Genomic DNA, 25422 nt, shown 5'->3' with positions numbered 1-25422 from the left:
ATGGATTAAACCCAGATCTTTTGACTGGGTGTGAGGATTTGATTGATTCAGATGCTCCGTCCATCACCACCCCCTTTTGTACCGCTTTTGGCCGCCACAAGTGTGGCAGGGTATGCTCAGACATGAGTCCCTTGCTCACTTTGCCACTGGATTCAAGCAAGCCAGGCTGAAGACGGCTGGAATGCCAGAAACCGGTCCTCGGAAGCTTGTTTCCGGTCCAGGGAAGACATGGCTTGGCAGTTCGGGCTGGACTGTTCCCATGAGGCACAGAGTCAGACTGATTTGCATATAGCCATTTCTGAACTGAGGTGGCAGAGTGGGCTAAAGAACGGTGATGGATTAAACGCAGATCTTTTGACTGGGTGTGTTTCATTGATTCAGGTGCTCCGTCCATCACCACCCCCTTTTGTACCGCTTTTGGCCGCCACAAGTGTGGCAGGGTATGCTCAGACGTGAGTCCCTTGCTCACTTTGCCACTGGATTCAAGCAAGCCGTGCTGAAGACGGCTGGAATGCCAGAAACCGGTCCTCGGAAGCTTGTTTCCGGTCCAGGGAAGACATGGCTTGGCAGTTCGGGCTGGACTGTTCCCATGAGGCACAGAGTCAGACTGATTTGCATATAGCCATTTCTGAACTGGGGTGGCAGAGTGGGCTAAAGAACGGTGATGGATTAAACCCAGATCTTTTGACTGGGTGTGAGGATTTGATTGATTCAGATGCTCTGTCCATCACCACCCCCTTTTGTACCACTTTTGGCCGCCACAAGTGTGGCAGGGTATGCTCAGACATGAGTCCCTTGCTCACTTTGCCACTGGATTCAAGCAAGCCAGGCTGAAGACGGCAGGAATGCCAGAAACCGGTCCTCGGAAGCTTGTTTCCGGTCCAGGGAAGACATGGCTTGGCAGTTCGGGCTGGACTGTTCCCATGAGGCACCGGGTCAGACTGATTTGCATATAGCCATGTCTGAACTGGGGTGGCAGAGTGGGCTAAAGAACAGTGATGGATTAAACCCAGATCTTTTGACTGGGTGCGAGTGTTTGATTGATTCAGATGCTCCGTCCATCACCACCCCCTTTTGTACCGTTTTTGGCCGCCACAAGTGTGGCAGGGTATGCTCAGACGTGAGTCCCTTGCTCACTTTGCCACTGGATTCAAGCAAGCCGGGCTGAAGACGGCTGGAATGCCAGAAACCGGTCCCCAGAAGCTTGTTTCCGGTCCAGGGAAGACATGGCTTGGCAGTTCGGGCTGGACTGTTCCCATGAAGCACAGGGTCAGACTGATTTGCATATATCCATGTCTGAACTGGGGTGGCAGAGTGGGCTAAAGAACGGTGATGGATTAAACCCAGATCTTTTGACTGGGTGTGAGTGTTTCATTGATTCAGATGCTCTGTCCATCACCACCCCCTTTTGTACCGCTTTTGGCCGCCACAAGTGTGGCAGGGTATGCTCATACGTGAGTCCCTTGCTCACTTTGCCACTGGATTCAAGCAAGCCGTGCTGAAGACGGCTGGAATGCCAGAAACCGGTCCTCGGAAGCTTGTTTGCGGTCCAGGGAAGACATGGCTTGGCAGTTCGGGCTGGACTGTTCCCATGAGGCACAGAGTCAGACTGATTTGCATATAGCCATTTCTGAACTGGGGTGGCAGAGTGGGCTAAAGAACGGTGATGGATTAAACCCAGATCTTTTGACTGGGTGTGAGGATTTGATTGATTCAGATGCTCCGTCCATCACCACCCCCTTTTGTACCGCTTTTGGCCGCCACAAGTGTGGCAGGGTATGCTCAGACATGAGTCCCTTGCTCACTTTGCCACTGGATTCAAGCAAGCCAGGCTGAAGACGGCAGGAATGCCAGAAACCGGTCCTCGGAAGCTTGTTTCCGGTCCAGGGAAGACATGGCTTGGCAGTTCGGGCTGGACTGTTCCCATGAGGCACAGGGTCAGACTGATTTGCATATAGCCATGTCTGAACTGGGGTGGCAGAGTTGCCTAAAGAAAGTGATGGATTAAACCCAGATCTTTTGACTGGGTGTGAGTGTTTGATTGATTCAGATGCTCCGTCCATCACCACCCCCTTTTGTACAACTTTTTAAAAGTGACATTTTCAAAATTGTAGCTAAAAATCTATCTGACTTTGCCATAAGTAAAGAATTTGCATTACAGTTCCAAAGACACCAAGTATGAACTGGTTACTTCTCCTCATTTGAAAATTACAGCTTGTTAAATGCAATTGGGCAACTCCCATGTTATCCTATGGGAGAGGTATTCCTTGCAGCAGTGAAAAACATGTTTAAGAGTTTTTGAGTACCAGGACATGCAAAATTTAAAAGTATATGCCCAACCATTTAAATACACTGCACCTTGCTCTCTAGGCTGTCCAGGGCCTTCCCTTGGGGTAACCTATATTAAAAAGGAAGGTTTGGGCCTGGCAAAAAGTTTATTTTGCCAGGTCAAAATAGAAGTTTAAAACTGCACACATGCCTCAATAGCAGGCCTGAGACACGTTTTCAAAGGGGCAACTTAAGTCAGTGGCACAATCAGGGCTGCAGGCATACTGATAGCATTTAATTTACAGGCGCTGGGCAAATGTAGTGCCACTTTTCTAGGGATATGCAAGTAAATTGAATATGCCAAATAGGTATAAGCCAATTCTACCATGTTAGAAGGAGAGAGCACAATCACTTTATCACTGGTTAGCAGCAATTCATCAAAAATAGAGGAGTGAAGGCAACACGTTTGGGGATGACCCTGCAGAAAGGGTCTAGTCCAACAGGAATCTTCATCAATCAAGTCTAGATGTAAGATTAGACAACAAGAGGGCAAGGTACATGCTATTGTTATGCCTGAAATCCTACTGCTGCTCTGCCATGTCACTTGAGATGTGTTTGATGACACATTGGCACACATCTGGTGCCCAGCCCCCTCTCTTAAGCACTGACACGTCTTCGGTGTTTGTGTTAATTACAGCTGGAACACAGTGGTGTAATAATAGCCCCCTCAATCCCTGCTGTGCGGGGAGGCCCGAGGTCCCAGGGGGGCGCCTTCGAGACTGTGCATGGGCAGCAGGCCCCCAGCCTTAGAGCTCCTGACTGTATCCAGAGTGTGGGGGTCCCCCTCCATGTACTTTGCAGGGAGGCCACCTCAAGTTTTGTTACTCCACAGCTGAAACATCTGAGGACAAGTAGGTCATTCTGAAAGGCCCTCCTCTTGACAAAGGGTGTACTAACCACTTTTTTGTGGTTTCTGCACAGCGAAAGGTTTGTTAAGGCCTGATACTGAGCGATATGACTTTTATTGCCAAGGGTGCTTTGGAGATTCATGTTGCCGCCAGGTCATTTGTAACCATATTACTTTAAAAGTACACAGTTGCAATATCCGTTATCTTAGTATACGACATATATCAATTTTTCTCTGTGGTTATTTTTGATAGTGATGTGCATTGAGTGTAATCATCCAGGGAGACTCAGGAGTGCGTGACTCACTGCCATCAATGCTTTTGGTACTTGAATCGATTGCTAAATTATTACTGAAACATCTGAAGTTTTGTCTACTCTCAATATGTTGCTTCCCAAAGCCTAAAACTAAGTGGCTTCAGCAATTCTTTATCCAAGACCGCCTATAGTGATATGTCTTGCATTAAGTTTCAACAACAGCTAAGGTGCACCACAAACAATAATGTCCAAATTAATATTACAATAAGTTTCAAACGATGATTTTCATTTTATGGATTTTCAATCTTTATTCAGCAAAATTGGAGTACCACACAGCTGACGCGTTTCGTCCCACGCAGGGGACTTCTTCAGGGCTTGTTTTAATTAAAGCTGACCTCTCAATGGATATGACCGGTGTTCTGTAGAGCGAAATTCATAAGGCCTCAATTGTCTTAAAGTTTATATATAAGTAAAGCATGAACGCATATTCAGGGCATCATCTTGACTTGAGAGGCGGTCACTGACTAACTTGTTTCACCAGTCACAAGGTGGAGAACAAAATATAGTGGTCTCTTTAAAACTTGATTTATGTCCTTGGTCGTAATTGCCGCTTTGAGAATATTATAGGAACACGGTATGTCTCCAGATACACAATGATTCTGTATTTTATTTTTATAGAACCAGTCTTAGTAGAGCTTTTCCATGGATAACAAATGGGAAACTTCTGTCTGAAACCTGATAAGTCCTCCAGGCCCGTAAGAATGATGGCTGCCTGAGGTGGATTGAAGCATCTTGAATTTTGTTAATTCTTAATTTACTGATTCCCATAGCATCAACTATGTACACCAACCTTTCTTTCCATATACCATACAAATGTTTTATTTACAAAGTGTGTGACTACTGAGGGGGCTCCCTTGACCAGACAATAAAGTCAGAATAGAGTAAAGTTAGGGTAAGGAGTAACATGTGTCTACGTCTCATCTCACCATCGCATGTTCAGTGATTTTACGTTTGCAGTGCTGTGTCACAAGTGTGCCACTTCTAGGAGTGCATTTACACTATCATTTATGAAAGTTGCATGAATTTGCCACTGTACAATATGCACAGTTTATCATTGCTACTTTTATTTTTTCCTAGGCCCTTATTAGAGAAAGTGTTGAGGTAAGAAATTCCTTGTCCTGCATATGCATGATTATGAGTTAATATGGAAGCAGAGATCCTTTGAGCCCTAATGAATGCCCTTGATCTTCTAGGCACTTTCATGGGCAGAAACATGTTGGCTAATTTAGGGTGATTGGACCTCTATACCAATAGTCATCCAGCAACTTATTTTTAATCATACCTGAGGTACCTCTGAATAAAAGGAAATCCCTGAGGTTTATCTCAAGGTATTTTTAGTATTTACTCAGATTCTGCTACTATCCAGTTGTTTCTCTATAAAGAACGCTCTTAAACTGGGGTTGAGTCCACCCTGCTGGTATCATCTTACCAGGATGCTTTGAGAAAGCCTATGATGAAGCATGTAAATTACTAAGGACGAATCTTTCAAGGCCAATATATTATATTCTCAAATAAAGATTAAAGTCCTAAGTTGATGTATTAAGTAGATTCTATCAAATTTATCACCATATCTTTTTGTGGTTTCATGTATTTGTTGACACACCCACCCAGATTCTCGACAATCTGCCATTAAAAATAGGCAAAGAATGATCTAAAAACTCCACTACCTACACCACAACTTTCGTTTTGGAGAGTATGATTGGGCGGGGAAGAAGATCCAAAATGACAGAGATACAGCAACACCTGCATTACGGAGTATTTTTTATCTATGATGACTAAGATGGAAAATTAGACATTAAGGAGGGCAGGTTACGTGCCTCTGTTATACCTCAACTCTAACTACTTTTCAGCCAAGACACTTGAGGTGTGTTTGAAAATGTTTGAAATTGTATTTTGACAGCTTTCATTTATATCTTTAGCCACAATGGCAATATATTGGGTAGTAATTCTGGTCCATAGAGGCCTTTTTTTAACTGTGGATTTGTAGCCTTGTGTCAATGAGAAGGATCCAGTTTTGAAGGAGCAGTTGATGAAATGTGTGAATATAGGCATACATTCTTCTGGCCACTCATCAGTGAAGATATTAGGACCAATGTCCCCAGTACTAAGTCATGTTTACTGATTACAGGACAAGAGGTCTCTGATGTCTTAGTATCTATACAGTCCAACAGTGTCTAATCATTTTCTATTTAGTTGCTATTCTGTTCTAGACTCTTATAAATATTGGTGGTATCTTAGAGGTACTATGGTATTGAATTCAAAATTATTATTGGTCTGTTCCAGCTCATTGGACAGTTGAATATTTACATCTCTTGACTTGACATTATTCGTTAGAAGCCAGGCATGAGTATATTGTTTATAACAACTTATTTTTTTTTTACGTTTCCCGTAAAAGTACCATATTTAATAATAATAAAGGAGTTTGTAGAGCGCCTGGTGACGCCATCCCGGCGTGTCCCCGCGCTGTGGAGAGAGCAGCAAGATGGAGTGAAGAGCTAAAGGGTAAACAGGTGGGTTTTTAAGAGTTTCCTAAAAGTTGTTTCAGACTCCGCTAATCTAATGTTCGTTGGGAGGGAGTTCCAGTGGTTGGCAGCCAACACACGAAAGGAGCGGCCTCCCATTCTGGCCTTCTATATACGAGGAACTTTAAGAAGACCCATGCCCGTGGAGCGAAGTGCTCTATTGGGCACATAAGGGATGGCAAGATCCTTCAGGTATTCAGGGGCTTTCAGCGAGGTTATCCTGTAGCAGATTAGAAGCGCTTTAAACAGGATCCTCTTTTTTATAGGGAGCCAATGAAGAGCAGCCAAAGTAGGTTTAGATGCAGTTCTTTTGGGGAGTTTGAGTACTAGCCGTGCTGTCGTGTTTTGAAGGACCTGCAACCTTCTAATATTCTTTTCTGTTGTCCCCAATAACAGCACATTACCGTAGTCAATACGGGAGGTGACTAATGCTTGGGTCATGGTACGTCTGGCCTCAAGAGGAAGAAGGTCCAGAGTACGATTTAGGGTCTTCAATACCCCAAAACAGTTCCCTACTACTTTATTAACGTGGCTCTCAAAGGACTTCACTTGGTGTGCAGTGGCTCTCAAAGGAGAGTTTGGGATCAACCCAGACCCCCAGGTTCTTAGCCTCCTTGCAAGGGATAGGTAGAGGACCCAGACAAGGAGGCCACCATTCCTGAGTCCAACTAGCATCATTACCCCCTATCACTAGGACCTCAGTTTTTGAACCATTGAGCTTCAGGCAGTGTTGGTTCATCCAGCCTGCAAGCTCCTGCATGCAGGTTTTGAAATTGGCAGCTGCTAAAGTGGGTGCCTGTGATAGGGAGATGAGCAGTTGAGTATCGTCGGCAAAAGATACTAATTTTATGCCGTACGATTGGACCACATCAGCCAGCGGGGCCATATACAGGTTGAACAGGGTGGGGCTCAGGGCAGAGCCCTGAAGCACCCCCTGCTCTAAGGCTATGCTGTTAGAGAGAAACGTGCTTCTCTGAACCTGGAAACTGCCGTCAGTAAGGAAGGCTTTTATCCAACCTAATGCCTCCTTGGTGACCCCGGCTTTGCTCAGACACTGTAGCAAGATGGAGTGTGCCACAGTGTCAAACGCAGCGCTGAGGTCCAGCATAATAAGTGCCATTGTGTGACCTTCGTCAGCTCCAGCCCGCAGAGTTTCGGTCGCTCTCAGGAGGGCTGTTTCCGTTGAGTAGTTCTTGCGGAAGCCAGATTGGGAGCTGTGCAGGGATTTATTGGATTCTAAGTGATCCATGAGTTGGATGTTGGCTAATTTTTCAGTCACTTTCGCAAGGTAAGGAAGGAGAGAAATGGGTCGTAAATTTTCCAGTATGTCTTGGCTTACATTGGGTTTCTTTTTTATTGGCAGCACTATTGCTTTCTTCCAATCTCCCGGGAGGGAGGCTGAAGAGAAGGATAATTGGATTATGTGTCTAAAAAAGGGTTCCAGTACCTCTAAGCTAGCAGTAAGTACTTTCGGGGGGGCCGGGTCCCGGGGGGAGCCTGATTTGACACTTTTGCAGACTTTTACCAGTGTTTCAGAGGGGGGAACCGAAAAACAGTGTAAGCAGGGCTCTGTAGAACTAGCCCCAATGTTTTCCTTAAAATCATGGCTAGAGGTCAAGTTACCAGAAAAGTTGGCATAAATGTCAGTGATTTTCCCAGCGAAGTATTTTGCAATTTTGTTGCAGGTTTCCACAGAGTCGTTACAGGACATATTGTCATTAGAGAGTACAGAAATCTCCTTAAAGATTTTAAAGAGCTCCCTAGAGGAGTTTTCTGCATCATCAATACGGGTTTTGTAGTGCACGGCTTTGGAGGTACGTATTTTTTTATAGTACTCCTTTTGCATTTTTTTGTATTGTGTTTTAATAATAGGGCACAAGTTAGCACGCCATTCGCGCTCTAATTTTTTACAAGCAGATTTAATCGTCTGAAGTTCAGAGGTGTACCACTGGGCAGTTTTTCTAGCGTTTTTAGCATTTTTCCCACTCTGAATAGGAGCGGTTTTGTCAAGGGCTCTTAAAATACGGTTCTGCAGATGATTGTAAGCTGTATCACAATATGTGCCTCCTAAGGGACCTCCTGATTCAAGTAACTCATTAAAAGTTTCCTGAGAGAAAAGTTTCCACTTCCGACGCCGGTAGCGGTGCTCAGAATCCTTTTTAGTATCAGCCTCAGAAAGCTGTACGAAGAAGGGAATGATGGAATGATCGGACCAGGGGACCGGAATCGGGGAAGTAGAATGTACTCCGGAGTTGTTTCAAAAGATAGGGTCTAAGAGGTGACCATGTCTATGAGTGGAACCTTGGTTGATAAGGTCGAGCTGTAGAGAATGGAGTTCTGACCTAATGTCTTTTGCTTCCATATCAAGAGGGTCATCAAAGTGAACATTCATATCACCAAGTACCAGGAATCTGCTTTTCCTAATCACTTGGTATGCAGTGGCTTCTATCAGGCTAGTAGTAAAGTCATACATCCTACCTGGGGGTCTGTATACGAGAATGCCTGAGAGAGAGGTTTGGGGTCCTGTGATGATGGTGAAAGAGCCTGCTTCACAGTGATCAATAGTCAGAGCCGATAGGGAGCATTGTATAGGAGTCTTAGTAGCAATTGCGATACCTCCTCCCCTGCCTTTCTTCCTATCCAGTCTGGATAGGAAGAAAGGTGATATGTGAGCAGGGTGATATGTGAGCAGAAGCCGTGGAGAATACATCAGCTGAGACTCCAGGAGATGTGCCATGCATCTCCATGCATCCACGTGCAAGTTACTGTTGTGGGTGTTGTCTCTATAACACTAGTAGGACTGTGTATGAGGCCGCTCAAAGGGAGAGGGTGTGCCAGACAATCCTCAGTTGCTAATTGAGGCAACATCCAGTTATATGCATAATGAGCCTGTGCACTAATATAGTAGGTTTCAAAGTCGGGAATGTCAAATCCACCCCTATCATAGGGCTGTGTGAGGACCGACCATTTAAGTCGTGGTTGTTTACCTCCCCATAGTAAGTGTATTATTTCCAAGCGCAGGGTTTTGAAGAAAAATGCTCCAGGATAATAGGGAATATTAAGAAATAAATACAGAAATTGGGGGAGAACCACCATTTTTTATAAGAGAAGCTCTTCCTGCCAGCAACAAGGGCAGAGAAATCCTACGTGTGACATTAGTTGTCAGTCTCGTGATCGCTGTGCCATAGTTTATCGGAGTGTTTCCTCCCTGTCTCTAGACACTTGTATGCCTAAATACCTAAGGTCAGAATTACACCATTCTAAGGGAAAATCTAACGGGAATTTGGAGACCGCAGGCGTAAGTGGGAAAAATTGCGATTTTCCCCAATTTATGTTGACACCTGAGAGCTGTCTAAACACCAGAAATTCTATCAGTAGGGGTTTAATATTTTGCTGATTTTCCCTTGATATATAATGTGACGTCGTCAATGTATAGCGAAATCAAAATTTGATGCTGAAAGCACTGAAACGCCCTGCCTCGGTGAAGCTGACGCAGCCTAGACGCCAGCGGCTCAATCGCTATGGCAAAAAGTAACGGGGAAAGCAGGCACCCCTGTCGGGGGCCCCGTGATATTGAAAGAGCAGTGGACAGATGACCATTCATCTGCACCACTCTAGCAGAAGGCTGATGATACAACAGCTGCACTCAGGATATAAATAATTGAGGGAAATATTAGAAAATGTGTCTCTAATATATTAAAAAATAATAGAGACCCTTCTTAGAAAAAAAACGCTATCTTCTCCCAAAAACGACATCCACATGAAGTACCTGTAAAATAGAAAAAAAACATACCCACCCGCACACAATGCACCTCAGCATACAATATAAAATATTTTTAAACATAATACAAAATATTAAGTTACATTTCTAATCCTATTCCTACCTCATCAACAAACTAACCCAAAACTAGTAAACTGGAACCAAAAGGATAACCGTAACTACCGCCTAAAACACGCACACCCTACAACTACCAAACAATAAAAAACCTACACACACTCCACAAACACTCAAACTAAACATATAACTTAAATAAAGTACTTAAAATTAAACTTACCCTTCCACACGCGAAGCAGCCTCCAACCGCGAGCTCTTCCAAGTCGAAATGACCCAAAATAACATGGTGCGGTTACAAAATAGTTCCAAACAAATAGTTCCATTTATATTAACATTAAGGGGTCCATTAGGATGGCGGGCGGAATAAGTCCGCCCGCCACCCTAACGGAGATCGGGACCGCCCGCCTAAAGGGCGGGGGTCCCGATATTGGCATTAGGATGCGCCCGCCACAGTGGTGGGCACATCCTTCATTTTTAGCATTGTGGCGGGCGGTGCACTCTGCACCGCCCGCCACAATGCTAAAAATGCATTTTAGCATTTGCATATACAAAGCCGCAGGCACCGCGCGGTGCCTACCGCTTTGTATATGCAAATGAAGGGGGGTACTACAGGTACCCCCCGTGTGCCACCCCCCTATGGCTGTCACTCTGGGGGCCCACATGGGCCCCCCAGAGTGAACACCGCATGCCTTTCCGTGGCGGCATTGCCGCCACGGAAAGGCATTGAATTATGCCCATAGTAATATTGCGGGCGGTGTCTGACAGACACCGCCTGCATGTTACTCATTTTCCGCCCCGGCCGCAAGGCGACCGGGGCGGAAAAGGGGCGGGCGGTGTTTCACCCCGCTGCGGTCCCCCCCGCCATTGTAATGTGGCGGGGGGAAATGGGTGGCGGGCGGGCATTTCTGTCGGGCGGATCGCCACCGCCACCATGGCGGTGGCGATCCGCCCGACATCATAATGGAGTCCATAGTAACATTCTAAAATTATTTTACACGTTACAATATACATTATGTAACTACTGTATTTTTTTTAATGAAACTAAAATGTTACATTGTAATAAAAATTATTCCAATGTACTATATGGTATTTTCAATGACTGTACATTAAATACACAAACATTTACCTTATTAAAAATTACTTACCTAACTGTATGAATATACAATACTGTTATTAAAAGTACTATTATTTACTGTTTGTATAAACCTATAATATTATTATTGATATTTTATATATAAATAATAATAACTTATTTCAAAAATCAAAAATGTAAATATTATATTAATGTTAACAAAACCTACCTTTTTGTGTTAATGTTTATAAATATGTTTACTTAAAAATTTTTTTAAAAATACTACCACAGTGTAAAAAAATTATAAAAATAATTGGTGTATATGACTTGTCTAATTCATCTTTATTTTTACATTACAAACTGTGAAATAAATAAAAGAATGTACACTTAATACATATTATTTTATTTAAAAATAATTGTACTAAATTATGTTTGCAATAATAATTTTGGGAAACAAATGTACAACTGTGAAGAAAATGTCAATATTTTTAATATATTTCATGAAAATAAAAATGTACAGATAACATTAAAAAATGTCAATAAAATTATTTTCTGATTTCTTATTTTATTTCCTACTTTTTGAAAATAATAAAATATTTAAAACATTCTGTGGCTGATTAATTAATTTTTAATTACTAACAATTACAATAATTAATTAATATTATTATATTGATTTCACCATACAACATGAGTTAAACATACTCAATATCATTACATATACTCTCACAAAATACTAAACATTCATATATTAAGATTTACTATTCCCACTCCATCAACTATATATTCTACCAAAATGCTGAACAGTCTACTCAAATAATTTATCATTCCCACTCCACAAAGTATAAAGTCAGAGAAGGTGCTAAACCCTTAACCCAAATAAATTACTATTCCCACTCCCCCAAGTATAAACTCAAGGAAGGTGCTGGACACAAAACCCATATAATTTACTATTCCAACTCCACCAACTATAAACTCAGGGAAGGTTTTGGACACTCAAACAATATAATTTACTATTCCCACTCCAACAAGTACTAACTCAGGGAAGGTGCTGGACACAAAACCCATATAATTTACTATTCCCACTCCACCAAGTACAAATTCAGGGAAGGTGCTGGACACAAAACCCATATAATTTACTATTCCAACTCCACCAACTACAAACTCAGGGAAGGTGTTGGACACTCAAACAATATAATTTACTATTCCCACTTCACCAAGTACTAACTCAGGGAAGGCGCTGGACACAAAACCCATATAATTTACTATTCCCACTCCACCAAGTACATATTCAAGAAAGGTGCTGGACTCAAAACCCATATAATTTACTATTCCTACTCCACCAAGTACAAACTCAGTGAAGGTGCTGGACACTAAACCCATATAATTTAAAATTCCAACTCCACCAAGTACAAACTCGGGGAAGGTGCTGGACACTAAACCCATATAATTTACTATTCCCACTCCATCAAGTAGAAAGTCAGGGAAGGTGCTGCACACAAAACCCATATAATTTACTATTCCAACTCCACCAACTATAAACTCAGGGAAGGTGTGGGACAATTAAACAATATAATTAACTAATCCCACTCCACCAACTACAAAGTCAGGGAATATACTATACCTAAAACCAATATAATTTTCTATTTATTTAATATTTTTTTGTTAATTTAATTTAAAAAAAATTAAATCAAATTTACAAATTCAAGTTTTTTAAAACACTCCCCACCCTATTCCCCTAAAAAGCCACATCCCATTCCTAAATTTAAGTATAAATTATTAAAATGTTAAATTATTTGTTTGAAATTTTAAATGTAGAATTTTTTTCTTCAAATTTTAATTTTAAAATAATCCCAACCCGATTCCCCTAAAAACCCACATCCCATTCCTAAATTTTAGTATAAATTATTAAAATTTTAAATTATTTTTTTGAAATTTTAAATTTAGAAAAAAATTCAAATTTTTAATTTTAAAACAATCCCAACCCAATTCCTCTAAAAACCCACATCCCATTCCTAAATTTTAGTATACATTTTTTTTTTTTGATAAATTAAAATAAATATTACAAATTTCAATTTTTATAACAATCCCCACCCTATTCTCCTTAAAAACCCAAAACCCACTCCTAAATTTTATTACAAATTGTAAATTTTTTAAAATACATTTAAAAAAAAACACATTTGTAATGCACTCCCCACACATTTCCCTAAAAACACACAAACCACTTCTAAATTTCTTTATAATTTTTTTTTTATTTTTTTTTTGAAAAAAAATAAATTTTCACTTTTTAAAAACAATCCCCACCCTATTCCCCTAATTACCCACATCCCGCTCATTAATTTTCTTATACTTTTATCGAAATTTTTTTTAATTTAATTTTTTTACAAAAAAAATTCAAATTTTACTTTTTTAAACACTCCCCACCCTATTCCCCTAAAAACGCACATCCCGCTCCTGAATTTTGTTATACTTTTATTTAAATGTTTTTTTTTTACACAGTTTTTTTCAATTTCACTTTTTTAAAACACTCCCCACCCTATTCCCCTAAAAACCCACATCCCGCTCCTAAATTTTATTATACTTTTTTTAAATTTTTTTTTTTTTATTATTTATTAAAAATTATATAAAATTATATATATATATATATTTTTTAACTTAAATAACATTTTTTACAATCTAAAATACTATTATAAATATTCTTACACTCTATATTAATAATTTCGATATTCTAACTTTCTATATTTTTCCATTCGATATTCTAACACTATATTTTTACATTAGATATTCTGACACTCTATATTTTTACATTCGATATTCTGACACTCTATATTTTTACTTTCGATATTAATTACTTACAAACATAATCGATATTTTACACACTTGATATTACCAACTCGATATTACGACCTTCGATATTTTTTTCTTACTATAAAAATCGATATTACATACCTCGATATTACTTACCTCGATATTATTGCAGACTCGATATTCCTGACTCGATATTATGTCGACTCGAGAAAAAAACTCGATATTTAGACTGCATACCTTGCAAATATTATAAGGAACTTCTCCCACTACCCCCACTGTGATCAAATCCTGTACAATGTGTGCTAATGCTTCTTTACCTTCTCGGGATATTTTGTATTGTGACAAATGAGGCAGTGTGACACCTCCCTTACTTGAATATGCATGGGGGGAATAACTATTTGACCAACATTAGTATCTGATGTGGCCCACAGAGTACAAGGTAGGGACATCAGAGTGGCATCCTCATTAATAAGACAAGAACTCTCAACCATTGGACAATTGTCATTCAAAATAACATGCACACCTTCCGGAGAACAACGTATTGCAGCACGAAAATATTTAAGCATATCGATACCCATAATGTTGTCCGGCGTGTTAGGGGAAAGCAAAAATTGCCATGCTGCAGTGAATTTGTCAAGTCTGAATTCAAGTGGCTGTGATAGCGGGCTTGGTGTAGGTGTTCTATCGAATCTTATCGATGTTATCATTGTGCCGGACTGAGGAGCCCTAGGGACCAATCTTTTAGACAGAGCACTATGGGTAGTCCCTGTGTCGATAGAAACCGATTAGTAGATCCCAAGACATTTGTGTGAACATAAGGACCCATTTGATCTACTGGCTCCTCAACCGGTACCTTAGCCCATCCTAGGCATCCCTATACGTAGTCAGAATCTGCAAGTGCATCAGCAGAATAATCAGACATTTGATATGGATTTTGTCTATCAAAAATATTAGAGTAATTTGGTCCTTGTTCAGCTGGCTCAAACCTGGGACGAGTTCCTGCACCTCCCCTGTTTCCTGAATTCCTTGGGCGTCCTCTCATACTTGCCCTTCCGCGCTGGTACTGCTGACCTCGCAAATGAGGGCACTCAGAACGCCAATGCCCAGTCTCTTTACAAAAGCACGCTGATCAGGGGACAAATCTGCTCGAGGAAGAGGGGGCACTCCAGGCGTGTACATTGCACGTCCGCCTCTTCCACCTCTCCTAAATGGTGGACCATATACTTGGGTCAACATAACTTTTGTCTTTAATTCTTTAACCTTCTTATCCTCCCTGCCTTTTACTTCCTATCCTTGTCGCTCATAATATTGGGCCATGGTCAAAAGGGAAACTGGGGAAGACTCGGTCCAAGAACTCTCACTAGCCTTTAAGCGACTTGCTATTTCCGCTAACATGTTAGCGACAAATTTGTCGACAAACAAATGCTTACCCGTATCATCGGCCAATGACTGGCCCTAAAATTATGGAATGTCTCCTTAAATCTTGAAAAGAAATCAGAAACAAACTCATCCTTGTTCTGTTTACAGGACGCTAACGTAGTCCAGTCTATTTTCTTAGGGGGTATGAGAGTCTTCAACTTTGTCACAGTAGCTTTAGGAGGATGTAATATCTCCTTCTGAGGTTTCTGCGCAGGCTCCATTTCCGCATCTATTTCTTCTAAATGTTCCCAGGTATCACCATATGCCACATTATCATCTATTTTTCGTATTGTTCTCCACATAACAGGGGCCAGAATAAGCCCAAAGAACATATAAATATCTGGCAAGGTCTTAGTGCAGGAGCTGATGGCTCCTTCCACCTCCTCAAAGAAGGCGGCAGCATTTTTACGGGGATCGGGCAAAGCAGCTTCAAGAGCCATAACATCTGATCTACTCCAAGGAGTGTAATCCCATTTATATATAAAATATCCCTTTTCATTATCCGAAGTTTTATTATTACTTGTTCCCCCACCTTTCAGAGGACATGGGTGCAGCTTCACGCATTGGTTTCATAGTAATTTCACCACTACTGGGTTTATTTGTATCCACCAAAGCATCTGCTTTCTCTGTCTGAGACTTTTCGGTTTCTACAATTTTAACCTTTCTAGCTAATTCTTGCACCTTTCGTAAACGCAAGGGTTCATCTCGTAATTTAACTATTCGTCTAATCGTATCAGGTGTATCTGAGAAAAGGTACGTTCCATCTACTAACCGCTTATAATCAACGTTCAGATCAGCTGGTTCTGTTTCGTCAGAAATATGCCGCCAACCATATATTACCTCCCAACAGAATTTTTCTACGAAATATAACTGCCTGTCTTTATCTTTATTCTCTGAAGAAGAACGCTCCTCGTCCAAAGCCTCATCCTCAGGGGCACTTGGAGTGGGAAATTTATACGGGATGGGGTCAATCTAATAAAATAGAATCAATATGGGGTTTATTAAGTATCAGATAAATAGGGTGTCTAATAGGGTACTGGCCATTTACCTCTAATTGACGTCCTCTATCTTCCTTTTCTATTTTGTTCTTAATTTCTTTGTCTTTTAATTCCAACGCTTTGTGATATATCGTTTTTCGCTGCTCTTTCTCTGCTATAGCTTTCGCTCTCTTCGCTCTCTCCCACACTTCTTCATCCCACATACGTACACAATCAAACATATCCTGTCTACTTTTTCTTTTAAATAAACACTGCTCTACATATTGAACCTTTTTAGAATCGAATGACCCATTCACAGGCCATTGTAATTCAGACTCTTTTTTTGTGTATTTGTTTCACAATTAACCATACATTATGGGAGAAATACCATATTTGATATACATCTCTCTATTTGGGGTCCTTTCCAGAGAAGCCGGCTGACTTTGCTCTAAAACTTTCTTGGTACCACAAGAGCAGCAACACCACTTACGGAATGTGCTGAGAACAGGCATGTTTTTACAAGTATATGTAAAATATTACTACTCCAAACAAATATTCCAAAGGAGAAAAAGCTCCACATTACCTTCCTTCAGTTTTTGCAAAGAATGAATTCCAAACCAAAAAACTAAACCAAGCAAATCAAGAGCGCAGCTTCAGCGACCTTACCAAACAAAAGTCACCAACTACCACCTGCCGATCTCTGGTCGGCCTAATGGTCACTGCAAAATACACCAAAGAAAGCCCCAGGCGAGACCGGCCACCACCTGGAGGGTCAAATTGGGAAAACTGGAAAAGTCACATTGGCCTGCAAAGACAAGTGTTTCCTCATGCAGTGCGCATCCTCAGTAATATTTCGATCCTCCGTCGAGACCACTCCTTCGGACGGCCGCATCTCTAATGGGGCCCCACGTTTTGGGTCGCAACTGTGGAAATGTACCCAAAAGTGAGCACACTGGTGCAGGGTCACCCTCTCGTACACGGGTTCCAAAGACTAACAAAAAAAGGTCGGCACTGGAGTTAAAATAAAGTAACACGTTTATTAATCACTCATGAGTGGGACCACGTCCACACAACACTCTCAAGTTTTGCAGGAGGAAGTACCCTGACCTCACAGACCATCGTCTTTATATACTCTTTTTCTGCAATGTAAGCATGTGGACAGAAATGGAAAGAACAAGTTTACAAATAGCTATCAGGAAACAAGGGCAGATGAATTACCACTTAGTCAGCAAATAGGGAGGGGGAGCAGGAATGCTTATGGCAGCAGTAAACAGTCAACAGATAACATCTAAGAACCAGTGCACTGGTAGCCACAAATCCCCAGCACATACATTGCTCAGCCATGTCAGGAGGTCAACTAAAATAGATGGCACAAGCAGAGTGAAAAGGCAAACAGCAGAGTACGAAAGAATTACGAAGGAAACAAAATGGACACCACAGTCAAAATGGCTGTAGCTTATGCTAAGTAAAATATTACATGTTTCCACATTCCGCTTTGTTTTCTGCTCTGCAATCAAGGTAGTACCAGTTATGTACTATGTTGGTTTAAAAAGGGCTCAAACCCTCACTTTTATAAGGTGACATACTTCATTTTAGTGTTGATTCTCATCTCTGATTCAAGTCCAAGATGGACTAATTTCCCTGCCTTGATCTGCTGTTCAAGGAGTATTCTGTCTTTTTTTTATGAAAGGCCAAAATAATTGGGCAGTGGTGGGTAAAAAAAGGTCCTTTATCAGTATCTTTATTTTCACAAGAATTAAAATCGACAAGGGGTATTATGGTCTTAACTATCATGCTAAATCCTCACCCTGTTTCTGCCTAGATTTATTAGCTAAATAGGTCACTCGTTTTCCTCAGGACTGAGACCCCTAAATGTAGTCTTAAATCCATGCGCTTCCCCAAAGATGATAAAGGTTAGGAAGCACACAGTGTGTTATCTCCTGTTCTGGTGTGATCCTGACATTGTCCTAATGTGTAAGGAAAAGAGTGAAAACAACTGGACTAATATGTTAGTCACATATACAGACACTCTGCCACGAGTATCACTATTGCCCTCTTTATTAGGTAAGTCAAAGCATTTTTACTATGTGAACTGCTGGGTGGTGCTCAAAAGCTCCTGGCAATTCAAATATTCGTAGTGCTTCTTTCCTTAAGGAAATTAACACTCCCATGAAGTCCATCTGCATTTAATAGCTGGCTAACATTTTGCTCTAATTTTTCTTTATAAAAATATTCTCTATAAACAATTATAACTGCTACTACCATGAGCAGTTATACTTGGAAGCATGAGTGCCAGTAGTTGTGCATGGCCTCACTGACCATCGGGTAATAACTCATCAGAAATTAGCATCAGATGTGATAAAGAAAGTATTGATTTCTTATCTGGGCTATGAATTAAGGACCCAGATCTAGTTAAGAAAAAATGGCCCCACTATCATCAGATGTTGCAAGAAACCTGGGCTGTACACTAACTAAAATTGGAAAGTGCCTGGTCAAGCATGTTAAAGTTGGCGAGGGCACACTTATAATTCTATAAATTGAGACAAATACCCTTGGTGGATCGCATGGTTTTCTTGCCTAATTTATGCCCAATCACCAGTGAAAAGCAAGGTAGGTGGCTGTGGCATAGATTTAGTGATTGCAAATGACATAATCAGGAAGGGACTGAGAAAATGTATTACCATTAAGCGATAGCTTAAAAGATGAGCGGAATGATTGCATTGCTTAGGAGGCAGTAAGATCCAAAGACAAAGATATTGAAGAACAGCCCATGAGTATAGGGGAAACTGACATTTTGGGATTGGATCATAAGTGAAATGTGTTGTTTGTTTTTGGTCATTTGTGGTGGATGCAGGTACACTTTCATACCAAAAGCATCTCAGAGTGAAATCTTGTAACTCTCATTGTGACTACCTTCCCAACCTCTTTCTTTCTACTTCCCTTATTCCACTGGGGAGTCAGTTGGGTCATACTAGTGTTGCATTTCTTGAGAAATAGATATGTAATGCAACAAGGATGAAACTGATGTTTCTGGAAGTCTATTCATGTGCATGTGTTATGTTGCATGCTTAAGGTTGCACATTTATATCGCACCTGGTACACATGGCTAAAAAGTATTACAAACTAAAAAGCTTCATGTGAGCCAGCATTTAACTAAAACGGGGTAGGTAGGATCCACTGAATGTTTATACAAACCACTCCCATTCCACAGTGTTACTTGTGTAGCTTAAGGAAGTTAGAAGCTCAGATCACAGAAGCAATGCATGTTTGCGGTCTCTAGAAAAAGGTTTCCTTCCCTCCAAGTTGGTGCCTACAGGCAGGTGGGCACCAGTTGCAGACCATATCAAATTTGTAATCGGCAAAGCAAAACAAGCACTGGAAAAGTTAATAGGTCTGCTTGCATTTTCAATCATATACCAGATATATTGGCTTTGCCAATAATTGAGGCCTACATAATGTAGGTGTACAGAAATGGGGCAAGCAGAGATACATCAGAGTGAGATGTGGCCAGGAATATGTATGGGTTAGGGGATGTGTATAAAAGGAGAGGAGAGATGGTGCTAAGTAGAGGTGCAGGTTGGCAAAGGTGTGTAAAGAAAGAGGTTCGAACAGGAGGCAGTGCAAACAGCATGAAGTTGGGTTGAGAGAGACACTGGGAGTGGTTAGGACAGAAAAAATGTGGGTTGACTGAGAGAAGTGCAAGCATATACAGGTTCTTACAGAGAGACTTGCATCCTGTAAATGTGTGGGCTGGGAGATGTGTTGGCTCTGTGCAGGTTGTTAGAGGTATGGGCAGGTAGAGGTACAGTCACAGAGAGCTACAGGAAAGAAGAGCAGTCAGGGATAAGTGTGGTCAGATAGAGGCGAGGTGCAGGAGAGGTGCAGCCTTGGACATGTGTGGGAAGGGAGAGCTGCAGGGAGATTTAAATTTGTGGAGAGGTAAGGACTGCGTGTGCATGAGGTGAGTGATGTGGCTCAGTATATGTTGAGAGAAATGCTGACAGTGACATTTCTGGGCAGGGAGAAGTAGTTGAGGGAGAGGTAAGGCGAGAGAGAGAAAGAGATAGATGGTAGGGTTTAGAGAGGTGGAGGTTTGGAGAAGCAGGGGCAGGGTGAGTTATGGATCGGGAGAGGTGGAGGTAGAAGCAGGGGCTTGAATATTGATAGATGGAATGGTACTGGCAGGAAGAGGAGAAAGCAGATAGAGCTGCAGGCAAAGAGAGGCAAAACAAAATGTGTGGACAGGGAAAGGAAAGTACATGGATGAGAGGTGTGGGCTATGAGAGGAGGTAGATGAGAGATAGAAATATGTGCAGGTTGGGTCCTTGACATGTGATTAGCAGTGAGAAATGTGAGTAGGGAACGGTACAGTGAGAGTGTAGTGAAGTATTCTCTCTAGTCAGGATACCACCATCCATAGCTCGCTGCTCGCTGCTCCCTGAGGCGGGTCTCCCAGACCACGATTTACACCATTTCCCTAACACAGCGACTGTAGGGGAATGCTCCAGGCATGGAAAAGCAAGCATTGCTCTTGGCCTGCAGAGCTCTACTGGCCCTAAAGACCACACCAAACCAGTTCCTGAGGTCGAGTCCAGTTTTGCTATGCCTTACGTTCCCAGGTTTTTCATTGCAGGGGATACTTTGGTGGGCTTGGACTCCCTCTCTAATTGGGCCTCCTCTTAATTACCCGAATCTCCTAACATGGCCATGGGCTTGGTCCAAGACTCCCTTCCATCTTTGCTTATCTCATTCATCAAACTGGTCTGCCTAACAGCTGGCCTGTTAGCTGCTTTGGGGTTTGCGGCACATCAAGAGCTTGTCCTTACTACTTAAAACAGTTTTTTGCCCAAGTGAATAAAATATATAGACTTACATAAACCATCTGCTTTGGCTTGCCCCATTTGTTACCATCCTCGGATAGGAACAGGTAGTGTAAAAATGGTCTTTGAGGGAGCAGCACCTATACCTTGAAACCCAATATGGTGCAGCTTTTGCATGGTTTTATAGAAGGGCAGACACTTCTACAAGAACATGCTGCAGTTGATTGCTTCTGCAGCAGACGTATGAAGCTGTCTGAACCCAAAAAGTCAATTCTTGGGAAAAGGCAAAGGATGCTTTCAGTTTGGCCCACACCAAGCTTACTACCCTTACTCATCATCTCCTGAAATATGAGCGAAATGAAGATTTGGGGGTTTTCTTCTCTAAATTCAAGAGTGTAGCAGAGCAAGCTAATCAGCCCGTGTACATTGGGCTTTCATCTGATTCTTCCCTTCTGAGGGGTAAACTTCAGTCTGCATATTGGTCAGCCAATCAGCAGGAACTACACCTTATGAAGAGGTTAAAGCTGTCCTCCTGGAATGTATAAGATTGGACTAGAAATGGAGACCAGAAGATAACCACAGAGCTCTTGTTATAGAGTCCAGGAAGCATGTGACTGCAGGCTATGCCCAGAACATCTGTTTATTTTATAAAGTTTTATATAGCGCGAACTTGATCCCAAAGGATATCAGAGCGCTTTACAATTTGAGGCAATTAAATAACTTCCCACCCTATTCCCCTATAAACCCACATCCCACTATTTAACAAAAATGCAAAATTAGAACAAAAAAATGTAATCACTACTAAAATGTTTACACAGATAATAAAAACAAAAACAAATCTTATACCAAAAATACATGCATCACACACATACGAAATAAATACAAACATAATTACATTAATACAAAATCGATTTTTTTAACATCTATATTTTTGCAAATGATATTAAACACTTCGATATTTTTTACATCAATATTACTTACCCAAAGTTGATATTCTGCACCACGCTATTTTGTCTGTCGATATTCTTGAGCCACGATATTTTTGCAACGATATTCAGCTAAGTCGATATTTGTGATTTGATATTTAGGGGCTCATTATGATGGCGGGAGGATCGCCACTGCCGGACCGGCAGTGGCGAACCTCCCGCAATCACAACGTGGAAAACCCACCGCCACATTAGGATGGCTGTGGGATTCACATAGGTTCTGCAGCGGACGGAAAGTCCATCCGCCATGGTTCCGCAAGGCAGTCCTATTTCGCCTGCCTGGCGGAACCTGGAACCAGGGCATCATTGCGGTGGTACCATGCAGGCAATGCAGTAGTGATTAACATGAGCCCTTCCGCTTGTCTTTTTGCGGCGGATATCCCGCAGCAAGAAGACAGGCAGAGACTGGCTTTGGGGGCCTGTTGCGGGCCCCCTCTGTGGGGAGGCAGTGGGTGGGGTACCCATGGTAACCCCTACATTTCCATGCACAAGGTGGCAGGCACCTCGTGGTGCCTGCCACGTTGTGCATGGAAATGCACATTGTGTCACCGTCCGCAATGTTAAATGACCAGGAAGCGTCCCCCAGTGTAGCTTACGCATCCTAATTGGGCTGGGTGCGTGCGGCGGTCCCAACACCGTTATGATGGCGGGCAGACTGATGTCCACCCGCCATCATAATGAGCCCCTTAGTCTCTGCACCCAGATTTGAACATGCCTATAATCAGATAGTAATCATGTTTAAATGTGAACATCATTACCTTCACACACTATCTGTGAGGAAACTTAAAGATTGTATTTAAACACTACCACTATAGGGACGTAGGTCCTGATTTAGATTTTGGCAGACTAGTTATTCCATCACAATAGTGATGGATATCCCGTCCTCCGAAATGTAAATCCCATAATATCCTATGGCAGTTGTCCCCAATCTTTTGACTCCTGAGGACCCCCATTGAGTCACCACTGGAAGCCGGGGACCCCCAAGCAATTTGTATGAGTTAAATTTCAAATATTAAAACAGTAATTCGAAAAAAATACACATGTGTGCATACAAAACAAATACTCGAAGTACTAAGGCTTTTGGGGCCAGATGTACGACCATTGCATTTAGCGCCTCGCAATTGGCGACACGTGGCGAATTGCGAGTCGCTAAATGAAATGTACAACAGTGTGTTTAACACTGTTTTATGATTCCCAATGGGGACGCAAATTGCGAGGTTCATTAATATTAATGAGCCTCTCGCAATTTGCGAGCCCATTGGGAATGCCAGCCCTCGCAGGTATGGTGGCCTGCTGGGCTCTGCAGACCACCATGTCTGGGACTGCTTTTAAATAAAGCAGTTTAAAAAAGAAAATGCAGCCCATTTACCATGCATTTAAAGAAAAATGAAATGAAACATTTTCGTTACATTTTCTAAGAGCAGGCAGAGGTCCCTGGGACCACTGCCTGCCCTTAAAAAATAATTTTGCATGCATTTGCAAAGGGAAAGGGGTCCCCTGAGGACCCCTTCCCATTTGCAAATGCATTACCATCTACTTGAAGTAGGTGGTATTTGAGAATGTTTTGCGACCGCAAAACATTTGTACATGGTTTTGAGACTCGCTATTTGGAAGGAAATGCTCCATCCAAATAGCAAGTTGCGAAACGTATTTAGCGAGTCGCAAACAAATTGCGACTCGCGAAATAGGCAATGTACATGGCCCAATAGGTTTTTGCATGCGCAAACGGGTTCGCAAACCCGTTCGCACATGTAAAAAACTGATCATACATCTTACCCTTAGTATTTTATATTGAAGTAATAGCCCCTCTGTCACATGCATTTATTTGTTTTATAGCATCTCTCATACCATTGTAGGATGCCAGAGCACTTTACATCACACGCATATAGAGACATTGAATCATACTTGTAAATCAGTGTGTATATAAAATGTTTAAAGAGTGCTTGGTCTGGAAAAGCACAAACTCAGGATTCAGAACATAACACGGTGGCTAGCACTGACTTTAACATTTAAAATGTATTTCCACCCAAATAAACTTTTTAGCAGGATCAGGATAATGAATAACTGGGGAAAAACATAAGTTACTAACTGGTACCATGCAGTTTACAAGCAGCTCTTTGATGACAGTTTATAGGTCCCTCTGCTACATTACAATTGTCACTTGTGAAGTGCACAGTAATGAAAGAATCTCTGTGACAAAAGCAGTAACCTCGAACCTATGCACATAAAATACTGTGTTTTAAAATGCATGTTACACGTTCTTTGCAGTAGGCACATTAACCCTCTGTGCTACATTAGTTAAGTCGAAGCTGCTACTGAACAAAACTCTCCTCACGCTCCAGCAGGCACATTAACCACTGGCATGATCTTGACACTTTTATTGTTGCTGGAAAGCTGCTAATTATACAAGAAACGTTTCTGTGCTTTTAAAACTGTTGCCTACGGACCCCCAGAGAATGTGTCACGGACCCCTGGGGGTCCGCGGACCCCAGTTTGGGAAACACTGTCCTATGGGATGTATATTTTGGCAGATGGGATACCTGTCACTGTTGTGACAGAGTAACCCTTCTGCCGAAATCTAAATCAGGCCCTTGAACACTATTATCTTTGCACACTATATTTGTGGTAGCATGAACATCTCAGTAACCACACACTATCACTACTGGGACATGAGCATCCCTGTAACTACACACTATCTTTGTAGGGACTTGAACTTGTTAATAATCACACAATTTTTGGAGGGAGATTTGAACAATATATTCACACACTATATTTGTGGAGACTTGAATAAGATTAATTTCACACACAATCTGTGTGAGTTCTTGAACAGTCTTATAATCACACACTATCTGTGTGGGCACCTGAACATCATTTACTTCACATGCAATCCTTTTGAAACTTGAACATTCCTATAATTACACACTAGGGATGTGCAGGGTTGAATTTGCCAATAATCCCTGTTTGAATGTGAACAATCTTGCCTTTACATGCTATCTGTGTAAGGACATGAAGATTATTTAAACACTATCACTGTTGGTACTTGAACAGTACTATAGTTAAACACTATCTCTGGGGGTACATAATAAACACACACTATCTTTGTGGCAGCTTGAACATCCCAATAACCACATGCCGTCTCTGTGGGGAGTTGAGCATCCTTGTAACCACACACTATCTTTGTGGGGACTTGAAAATCCTAGTAAACACACACTATCTTTGTGGCAGCTTAAACATCCCAGTAACCGCACACTATCACTGTGGGGACATGAGCATCCCTGTAACCACACACTGTCTTTGTGGGGACTTTAACATCCTAATAAACACACACTATCTTTGTGGCAGCTTGAACATCTCAGTAACCACACACTATCACTGCGGGGAATTGAACATCCCTGTAACCACACACTATCTTTGTGGGGACCTGAATATCCTAATGAACACACACTATCTTTGTGGCAGCTTAAACATCCCAGTAACCGCACACTATCACTGTGGGG

At 41.7% G+C, this 25422-nt stretch overlaps 1 protein-coding gene across 1 annotated transcript in view; it reads left to right on the top strand.

Moving 5' to 3' along the window:
• CERKL (CERK like autophagy regulator) overlaps nucleotides 1-25422 on the top strand; it is a 593964-nt gene that overhangs the window by 168629 nt on the left and 399913 nt on the right. The window lies entirely within an intron of this gene.

Source organism: Lissotriton vulgaris, chromosome 2_1, assembly GCF_964263255.1.
Source record: "Lissotriton vulgaris chromosome 2_1, aLisVul1.2, whole genome shotgun sequence".
In the NCBI taxonomy this organism is placed as follows: Eukaryota; Metazoa; Chordata; class Amphibia; order Caudata; family Salamandridae; genus Lissotriton; species Lissotriton vulgaris.
The sequence above is the reverse complement of the archived record's forward strand: the minus strand, read 5'-3'. Positions and strand labels throughout refer to the sequence as shown.